Below are 10,785 nucleotides of genomic sequence, written 5' to 3'. Positions count from 1 at the left end.
GCACCTTGATCAATTTTTCTTCCTGTTCTTGGCTCAAGGCAGAGCTAATGATAACAGGATGGCTCTCATCACTACCCAAGTATGCATACTTGAGATTAGGGGGTAATGCTTTGAGCTCAGGTTTTGGTGCTTCCTTCTCTTCTTTCACTCTCTCTGGCATGCTTGGCATGGTTGTTTCAGCAGCCTTGATTTCACTAACTTCAATATCCTTGGTGAACTCTTCCTCTGCCACTTCCTTTGTTGTTTCCTCAAAGGTTTCTTGTACTGCAATGTCCACTACATCCACCTTCATGCATTCCTTTAGTGATTCTGATGGATAGCTCATTGCCTTGAATACATTAAACACCAATTGCTCATCATGTAGTCTAAGAGTGAGTTCACCCTTTTGGACATCTATGATGGCTCCAGCAGTAGCCAGGAAGGGTCTTCCCAGAATTATTGAAGCTTTGGCTTCTTCCTCCATATCTAACACCACAAAATCAGCAGGAAATATAAAATCTCCCACTTTCACCAACAAATCCTCAACTATCCCATGGGGGAATTTGAAAGTTCGATCTGCCAATTGGAGGGCCATTCTTGTTGGTTTGGCTTCCTCAATCTTCATTCTTCTCATCATTGTTAGAGACATCAAATTGATACTGGCCCCTAAGTCACACAAGGCCTTCTCCACCATGACTTCTCCTATGATGCAGGGGATTTGGAAACTACCTGGATCCTTCAATTTCTGAGGCAATTTGTGTTGAATGATGGCACTGCATTCTTCAATCAACAACACAGTTTCTTCATTTCTCCAGCTTCTCTTCTTGGTCATTAATTCCTTTAAGAATTTTGCATAGAGTGGCATTTGTTCTATTGCCTCAGCAAACGGAATGTTGATTTGAAGCTTCTTGAAAATCTCCAAAAATCTGGAGAATTGGCCATCCTTTTCTCTTTTCATCAAACGTTGAGGATATGGTGCTTTGGGTGTGTAAGGCTTCAGGACCTCTTTTTCTTTTTCTTTTGTTGCAGACGGTGTAGAAGATTGTCCCTGTTCCTTGTCTCTCACATTTTCTTTTTCTTCATCCTCTGTGGTTTCCTTTGAGATCTCCTTCAGCTTCGTTCCACTTCTGAGGGTTATGGCCTTACATTCTTCCCTTGCAATAGCCTTGGCAGCATGAGAAACGCTTGGCCCAGGAGTTTGCTTAGACAAGTACTCAATTTGATTTTCTAGCTTCTGGATGGCAGCTCCTTGGTTTTGCAAGTTGGAATTTACTTCTTCCTTAAAGGCTTTCAATTCGGTTATGTCTTGACTCATGGTTGCAAGCATTCTTTCTATCCTGTTTAATTGATCTTGAAATTGTTGGTTCGGATTAGATTGGGCAGGTTGGTTATTTTGGCCATGATATGGTGGTTGGGAGTATGTGTTTTGTGTGGCTTGGTATGATCTTTGGTTGGAGTTTTGGTATGTGGAATTGTTATTTTGGTTGTGGTTGTAAGGTTTGTGGTTTTGTGGTTGGGTTTGCTGGTTTTCCCACCCAAAGTTTGGGTGGTTTTTCCATCCTGGGTTGTAAGTGTTGGAATGTGGATCATATGATTGCCTTTGTTGATTTCCCACATAATTGGCCTCTTCCCAATCACTTCCTTCAATGCTTACTTCCTCTTGATCTTATGTGTGTATTGCAGCCACTTGCTTTGTGTCTAATTTCCTGGTGAGCTCTGCTAGTTGCTTGGCAAACACCTTGTTTTGGGCTAGAATTGTATCAACATGGTTCAGCTCCATGACTCCCTTAGTGTTGTGTCTCTCTGAAGCATAGTAGTACTCATTCTCAGCCACTGTCTCAATCACTTCAATGGCTTCTTCCACAGTCTTTTTCCTGTTCAATGAACCTCCTGATGAATGGTCTACAGCCTTCCTTGATTCATAGGAAAGTCCATCATAGAAAATATGCAATTGCACCCAGTCAGGGAACATGTTCGGTGGACATTTCCTTGTCAATTCTTTGAACCTCTCCCATGCCTCGTAGAGCGTCTCACCATCTTGTTGTCTAAAAGTCTGAACCTCAGATCGAAGCCTATTGACCTTTTGTGGGGGGTAGAAACGTACCAGAAACTTGCTCTCCACCTCATCCCAGGTTGTTAGGCTGTCCCTTGGGAATGATTCCAGCCACTTAGCTGCCTTGTCCCTAAGTGAAAATGGGAACAAAAGCAGTTTATAGGCATCTTCCTGGACTCCATTGGACTTCACAGTGTCGCAAATTCTCAGGAATTTTGTGAGATGTTGGTTTGGGTCTTCATTAGCACTCCCACCAAATGAACAATGGTTCTCCACCAGTGATATTAACTGTGGTTTGAGTTCAAAATTATTGGCCTGAATGGGTGGTTTCTGAATGCTGCTTCCACAATTCCCAAAGGTTGGGTTTATGTATGAACCAAGAACCCTCCTCTCAGGAATGGCATTGTTTCCATCAGCCCTCTCATGGTTGTGAAATTCTCTATCCATGTTGAGATCTAGAGCTTCCTCAAAGTTGTCCTCAGATTCTCCTTCAGATTCTTCTTCTCCCAGTACTCTCTTCCCTCTTGCTTCCCTTCTAAGTTTATGAAGGGTCCTCTCTGGTTCGGTATATGGAGGAGTTGATATCTCTCCTCTCCTACCTGTCATACAAGAACACACCACAAGCAACAAACAAGTGGAATACTCTTGGTTAATGGAAGAGTATGGTTAGAGTAGTTGAGGAATTAATTCAAATAGTTAGTGGGTCAGTGAGTTAGTTGCTTGAATTGAAAGGCATAAGAAAGAAAAAGCAAGTAACAGAGTGCAGAAATTAAAAATTCAACAAGTAACTAGAACTAAATTAACAAAACAAGAAAAATGCTCAATCTAGTTAACTTCCAATTTGAGAATTGTCAATCGAAAACCAATCCCCGGCAACGGCGCCATAAACTTGATGCGCATAAACTTGTTATGCTACGATTTTAGGAAATTGCACGAACGGCAAAATTCCTTCCGGCAAGTGCACCGGTTATCGTCAAGTAAAAACTCACAATAGAGTGAGGTCGAATCCCACAAGGATTGGTTGAATGAGCAATTCGAATTAGAAGTTTGTTTAGTTGAGCGGGATCAACTCTTGGATGTGAATTGCATAAAGTAAATGTGGCAGGAAACGTAAATTGCAAGGAATTGAAATTGCATAAACTTAAATTGCGAGAATTAAGGTGCGAGAAAGTAAATTGCTGAAAGTAAAAGGGAATTGGGGTGATTGCATGAATTGAAATTTGCAGAATGTAAATAGAAAGTGTAGATCAGAAAGAGGGGTTCATTGGGGTCAGGAGATATTGAAATCTCCGAATCAAAACATTTTCATCTCTTCCTCAACCAATGCATTCATTGAATCTTGCTTGGCAATCTTATATGATTGGATACCAATTCCTTGGCTTACCAATTCTCTCTAAAAATAAACAAATTCCCAATCCCTTGGTTTAAATGTTCATAAGAAGAGATGATGCTCGATCACTGATTATACCACACAGTTTCATGAACCACAATTTGGTAGGATTACATGTCACAATATCCATCCAAACCCCAATCCAATTCACTGTGAAAAAGCTTCTCTAGCATGAATCCTCCATTCCTTTCCCAAGGTTCCGAAGGATTCCAATTATGGGTAGTTTCTTTCCCAAGACAACTACCCAATGGAATTAGATCGAGAAGCTTTCTAACAAAATTCAAGAGAAAAGATTGAAGAAGAAGATAAAAACTATTATTGATTCATTGAATTACAATAGAGCTCCCTAACCCAATGAAAGGGGTTTAGTGAGTCATAGCTCTGAATTCAATTACAAAGTATGAAAAATAGCAAAATGATCCAAAGGTTCCCAGTGTCCAAAAGTTTCTTCTAACTTAAATTCTATCCTATTTATACACTTTCTAAATTGAGCTTCTGTTGTGTTTCTTGGGCTTTGAGGCTTTTCCTTGATTTCCTTTTGCTTTGGGTTTATGGTCCATAATCCTGATGAGGCTGTGATCCCATTCTGTAACATTCATTGAGCAAACTTAGTGATAAACACATAATGACACAAGACTCAACAATTTGAAGTTCCAGACTCATCAATTCTTCAGGCCCAATCCCATAAACCATGATATTCCATTGGGTTTCATACCATAATACATTTAAGTTGAACTTTGTGCTCAAATGCTAACTTAAACTTCAATATATGTGGCCCAGAAACCCTTTCAAAAAGTGGCGTTTAAGTTGAAGTTTAAATTTCAGTTTAAGGTTAAACTGAAACTTAAACGTGGAAATGGAAGAAAGCAATTATGGAGTGTAGTATGGTCGAACACGTTTAAGCTTTAGTTTAAGGTTAAACTAAAGCTTAAACGTGGAATTGAAGAAAGCAACCCTGGAGGTAATTTGAGTCGAACACGTTTAACCTCCAGTTTAAGGTTAAACTGGAGGTTAAACGTGAGAATGAAGAAAGTAGCCCAGGAGTGTGAATGGTTCGAACACGTTTAACCTCCAGTTTAAGGTTAAACTGGAGGTTAAACGTGGAAAATGAAAAGGCAACCCTGGAGGAGAGAAATAGTCGAACACGTTTAACCTCCAGTTTGAGGTTAAACTGGAGGTTAAACGTGGAAATGCTCCTGGTGCCTCTCTTGCTTCTGGCGTTTAACCTCCAGTTTAAGGTTAAACTGGAGGTTAAACGTGGAAATACTCCTTTGGTTCAATTCTCATTCTGGCGTTTAACCTTCAGTTTAAGGTTAAACTGGAGGTTAAACGCCAGTTTCCTCTTTTCTCAGCTTTCATGATTCTGGCGTTTAACCTTCAGTTTAACCTTAAACTGAAGGTTAAACGCCACTTTTCAGCTTTGGTGCATTTCTTATTCTGGCGTTTAACTTCCAGTTTAAGGTTAAACTGGAGGTTAAACGCCAGTTTCAGCATTATATGGCTTGGCACATGTGATCTTCAAGCTTCCTTTATTGATTTTGTTACTTCTTTGCCTAGCCTCTTCTTCCCTGAAATCATCCAAACAATTGCATCAAAGTCTTGCAAAATTTCATGAGAAATCTTCCATTCATAGCATTCAAGTAATATAACTAAAACTCATGGAATTTGCATCAAAATTATACTGCTTGGATGATTCATTACTTTGTTGTTCATTTAACCATTCTTGGTTACTTTAAGCTCAAGAAAATGCATAAAACAACTAAAACTAACATAAAAATGCTAGCGAAACTAGCCTAAGATGCCTTGGCATCAGTCACCAAGCATTCTCCTTGCATTATTATTATTGGGTTCGGCTGCCATCTCCTTCTCTTGTTCGAAATTTTTTGAAAGGTTACTTTTGGATTGTTGTAATTTAGCTTCTCTTAGTTTCCTCTTCAAAGTCCTTTCAGGTTCTGGATCAATTTCAACAAGAGTGCCTTTTTCCTTGTTCCTGCTCATATGAAAGAGAAGAAAACAAGAAAAGAAGAGGAATCCTCTATGTCACAGTATAGAGATTCCTTTATGTTAGTAGAAAAAGAAGGGGGTGAAGAATGTAGAAGAGGGGATTCGGATATTTAGATGGAGAGAGGTGAAGAGAAGTGTTAGTAATTAAATAATTAAATAGAAGAAGAGGAGAGATAGAGGATTTCGAAAATAATTTTTGAAAAAGTAGTTAGTGATTTTCGAAAATTAAAGATAAAATATAATTAAAATTAAAATTTAAAACAATTAATTAATTAAAAAGAATTTTTGAAAAAGGGATGAGATATTTTCGAAAATTAGAGAGAGAAAAGTAGTTAGGTGGTTTTGAAAAAGATAAGAAACAAACAAAAAGTTAATTAGTTGGTTGAAAAAGATATTAAAATCAAATTTGAAAAGATAAGAAGATAAGAAGTTAGATAAGATATTTTAAAATCAAATTTTTGAAAAAGATATAATTTTAAAAAGATATGATAAAAAGATAAGATAAAAAGATAAGATAGATTTAATTTTTAAATTACTTAACTAACAAGAAACTAAAAGATAATATTGTAGAATTTTAAAGATTGAACCTTTCTTAACAAGAAAGTAACAACAAATTTTTGAATCAATCATATTACTTGTTAGTGTAATTTCGAAAATTTGATATAAAGATAAGAAAAAGATTTTGAAAAAGATTTTTGGAATTTTTCGAAAATAATAAAAAATGAAAAAGATATAATTTTTGAAAAAGATTTTAAAAAGATAAGATTTTTAAAATTGAAAATTTGACTTGACTTGTAAGAAACAACTAATTTTTAAAAATTTGACCAAGTCAACCCAAAATTTCAAAAATTTGGAGAGAAATAAGGAAAATATATATTTTTTTTTATTTTTAATGATGAGAGAGAAAAACATAATTATGACCCAAAACTTAAAAATTTTGGATCAAAACACATAATACATGCAAGAACACTATGAATGTCAAGATGAACACCAAGAACACTTTGAAGATCATGATGAACATCAAGAACATTTTTTTGAAAAATTTTTGATGCAAAGAAAACATGCAAGACACCAAACTTAGAAATCTTTAATGCATGGACTCTAACAAACGAAAAATGCATATGAAAAATAAGAAAAGACACAAAACAAGAAAACATCAAGATCAAACAAGAAAACTTGTCAAGAACAACTTGAAGATCATGAAGAACACCATGAATATATGAATTTTCGAAAAATGCAAGAAAAAATTTTTACAGCATGCAATTGATACCAAACTTAAAAATTGACTCAAAACTCAAACAAGAAACACAAAATATTTTGTATTTTTATGATTTTATAATTTTTTTGTATTTTTATAATTTTTTTCGAAAGTATTCTTGGAAAAATGAAAATAATAAAAAAATATTTTTGAAAGATTTTTGAAAACTTTTTGAAAACAAAATTACCTAATCTGAGCAACAAGATGAACCGTCAGTTGTCCATACTCGAACAATCCCCGGCAACGGCGCCAAAAACTTGGTGGACGAAATTATGATCACATCAATATAGTATTCTTTGTTGTTGTATGGAATCATTATTATGGCACCTATGTGTGGACACAACTCCGTTCAACTTAACCAGCAAGTGTACTGGGTCATCCAAGTAATACCTTACGTGAGTAAGTGTCGAACCCACAGAGATTGTTGGTATGAAGCAAGCTATGGTCACCTTGTAAATCTCAGTTAGGCAGATTAAATGGTTATGGGTTTCGAAAATCAATAATAAATAGAAAATAAAAAGGGATAGAAATACTTATGTAAATCAATAGTGGGAATTTCAGATAGGCGTGTGGAGATGCTAGAATCCTTTCGAATCTCTACTTTCTTATTGCTTTCATCCAATCCTTCTTACTCCTTTCCATGGCAAGCTGTATGTAGGGCATCACCATCATCAATGGCTACTTTCAATCCTCTCGGGAAAATGGTCCTATGCGCTGTCACTGCACGGCTAATCGTCTGGAGGCATCACCCTTACTGATGGCTACATCCCATCCTCTCAGTGAAAACGTTCCAAATGCTCTGTCACAGCACGGCTAATCATCTGTCGGTTCTCAATCAGGTTGGAATAGAATCCATTGATTCTTTTGCATTTGTCATCACGCCCAGCCTTCAGGAGTTTGAAGCTCGTCACAGTCATTCAATCCCGGAATCCTACTCGGAATACCACAGACAAGGTTAGACTTTCTGGATCCCCATGAATGCCGCCATCTATCTAGCTTATACCACGAAGATTTTTTTGGGGAATCTAAGAGATATGCGCCCGGCCTAAAGTAGAACGGAAGTGGTTGTCAGTCACGCGCGTTCATAGGTGAGAATGATGATGAGTGTCACGGATCATCATATTCATCAAAGTGTTGTGCAACGTATATCTTGGAATAAGAATAAAAGAGAATTGAATAGAAAGTAATTGTAATTATATTGAAACTTGAGGTACAGCAGAGCTCCACACCCTTAATCTATGGTGTGCAGAAACTCCACCGTTGAAAATACATAAGTGAAAGGTTCAGGCATGGCCGAATGGCCAGCCCCCCTGAATGATCAAGAGACCGAATAATCAAAGGCTAAACAGTCAAAAGATTATACTGTCAAAAGATGTCTAATACACTAGTAAATTATCCTATTTATACTAGACTAGCTACTAGGGTTTACATGAGTAAGTAATTGATGCATAAATCCACTTCCGGGGCCCACTTGGTGTATGCTTGAGCTGAGCTTGATCTATCCACGAGCTGAGGCTTCTTTTGGAGTTGAACTCCAAGTTATAACGTGTTTTGGGCGTTCAACTCCGGATCATGACGTTTTTCTGGCGTTTAACTCCAAACAGCAGCATGTACTTGTCGTTCAACGCCAGGTTACGTCGTCAATTTCCGAATAAAGTATGGACTATTATATATTGCTGAAAAGCTCTGGATGTCTACTTTCTAACGCCGTTGATAGTGCGCCATTTCGAGTTTTGTAGCTCCAGAAAATCCCTTTTGAGTGCAGGGAGGTCAGATTCCAACAGCATCAGCAGTCCTTTTGTCAGCCTTTTTCAGAGTTTTGCTCAAGTCCCTCAATTTCAGCCAGAATTTACCTGAAATCACAGAAAAACACACAAACTCATAGTAAAGTCCAGAAATGTGAATTTAACGTAAAAACTAATGAAAACATCCCTAAAAGTAGCTTGAACTTACTAAAAACTACCTAAAAACAATGCCAAAAAGCGTATAAATTATCCGCTCATCAGGGAGCTCTGTTGTAATTTGATGGATCTATTATAGTTTTCATTCTCTTCTTCTTTTTTCTCTTTTGATTTACTAGAAAGTTTTTTATCTTAATTCAATTGGCTAGTTATCTTGGAAAAGAAACTCTCCATAATTGGATCTCCTCTGAGCCTTGGAAAAGGGATAAGGAGATCATGCTAGAAATACTTTCTCATGTTGGTCGGGGTCTGGGCAGATATAGTAACATGTAGTCCTCCCAACACTTTGATTTGGAAATACATGTGGTATAATCAGTGACCACACTTCATCTCTTCCCACGAGCAATTAAATCAAGGAATTGGGCAATTTTTCAAGCTTAGAGAGATTGGGTTGCCAAGGAATTGGAACCCAATCACTTAAGATTGCCAAGGAGATCAATAGATGCTTTGATTGAGGAAGAGATGAAAATGAATTTGATCCGGAGAATAAAATATCTCCTGAGCCTAATGAATTCCCCAATTCTGATCTTACCCATTCTCTTTACTTTCTGCCATTTATTTTCATGCTCATTTCTCCAAATCCCCATCTAAGATTCTGCACTTTATTTTCTGCTATTTATTTTCCCACCATTTAATTTTCTGTAATTCTCAAACGACATTCTGTTTAGCTCAACTAGCATACTCTTCCAACTAAAGTTGCTTGACCAATCAATCCCTGTGGGATTTGACCTAACTCTATTTTGAGTTTTTACTTAACGATAATTCGGTATACTTGCCGAAGGGAAATTTGTTGAGAGACAAGTTTTCATGCATAAAGTTTATGGCGCTGTTGCCGGGGATTGATTTTGTATCAATAATGATTAAGTTGGAACTTCACTCGATTGACCATTTTTTTCTTTTGTTTGTTTACTTTATTCAGTTGTTTACCTTCAGTTTGTTTTGTTTCTTCCTCACCCTCTATACCCCCTCTATTTTCTTTCTTTCTTTGTTATTATCTACAATTCTGCTCACTAACCCACTAACTGTTTGATAAATTGCATCACTCTCTCTAACAATCACTGTAACAAGAATAATCTCTTCATTTCATCTCTTGCTATGTGTTTTGTTAGTTGTATGACAAGGAGAAGAGGGGGAGCTTCAACCTTCTTCGATTCAGAACCTAAAAGAACCCTATGGAGACTAAGGAGGGAAGCAAGAGGGAAAGGAGTTGTTGGTACTGAGGAAGAGGAAGAGTATTTTGAAACCAACATGGAAGAGAACTTGGAAAACAATCATGAAGGAAAAGCTCACAACCATGTTGGAGAAGGCCCTGCAAATCATGCTGGGCAAGAAAGGAGAGTTCTAGGCTCCTACATCAATCCAAATCCAAGAAACTGTGGAAGTAGCATCCAGAAGCCCACCATACATGCCAACAACTTTGAACTAAAACCCCAGCTCATCACCCTTGTTCAGAACAACTGCTCATCTGGAGAAAGTGCTCAAGAAGACCCCAATCAACATCTAACCACCTTCCTGAGAATTTGTGACACTATAAAGTCTAATGGAGTCCACCCGGATGTCTATAGGCTGCTTTTGTTCCCTTTTTCAATCAGGGACAAGGCATCCAAGTGGCTTGAATCCTTCCCAAAGGAGAGCTTGACAAATTAGGAAGATGTGGTGAACAAATTTTTGGCAAGATTCTACCCTCCTCAAAGAATTAATAGGCTGAGAGCTGAGGTGCAGACTTTCAGGCAACAAGATGGTGAGACTCTCTATGAGGCATGGGAGAGGTTCAAGGACTTAACAAGAAGATGCCCACCAGATATGTTCAATGAATGGGTTCAACTTCACATTTTCTATGAAAATCTTTCCTATGAGTCAAAGAAGGCTGTAGATCATTCATCAGGGGGCTCTCTAAACAAGAAGAAAACCATTGAAGGGGCCATAGATGTCATTGAAACAATAGCTGAGAATGACTACTTCTATGCCTCTGAAAGAAGTAACACTCGAGGAGTAATGGAGCTGAACCCATGGATGCATTGCTAGCTTAAAATAAGATGATCACCAAGCAGCTAGCAGATCTCACCAAGAAGGTGGAGGAAAACCAAATTGCAGCAGTCATCACTTCATCACCAGCTTAAGAGGGAGTGAATATAGGAGA

The 10,785-nt window shown here is 37.6% G+C and overlaps 2 non-coding genes across 2 annotated transcripts; one reads left to right on the top strand and one right to left on the bottom strand.

The window, feature by feature from the left end:
- The first annotated feature begins 1,949 nt into the window (after nt 1-1,949).
- On the top strand, nt 1,950-2,053 carry LOC130971224 (small nucleolar RNA R71). The gene has a single exon (XR_009082455.1). It is a non-coding gene; the product is annotated as a small nucleolar RNA R71 (small nucleolar RNA).
- Nucleotides 2,054-10,346: 8,293 nt separating this feature from the next.
- On the bottom strand, nt 10,347-10,453 carry LOC130971013 (small nucleolar RNA R71). Its single transcript, XR_009082252.1, has one exon. It is a non-coding gene; the product is annotated as a small nucleolar RNA R71 (small nucleolar RNA).
- Between the last annotated feature and the right edge of the window lie 332 nt (nt 10,454-10,785).

This window comes from Arachis stenosperma, chromosome 3 (genome assembly GCF_014773155.1).
Source record: "Arachis stenosperma cultivar V10309 chromosome 3, arast.V10309.gnm1.PFL2, whole genome shotgun sequence".
In the NCBI taxonomy this organism is placed as follows: Eukaryota; Viridiplantae; Streptophyta; class Magnoliopsida; order Fabales; family Fabaceae; genus Arachis; species Arachis stenosperma.
The sequence above is the reverse complement of the archived record's forward strand: the minus strand, read 5'-3'. Positions and strand labels throughout refer to the sequence as shown.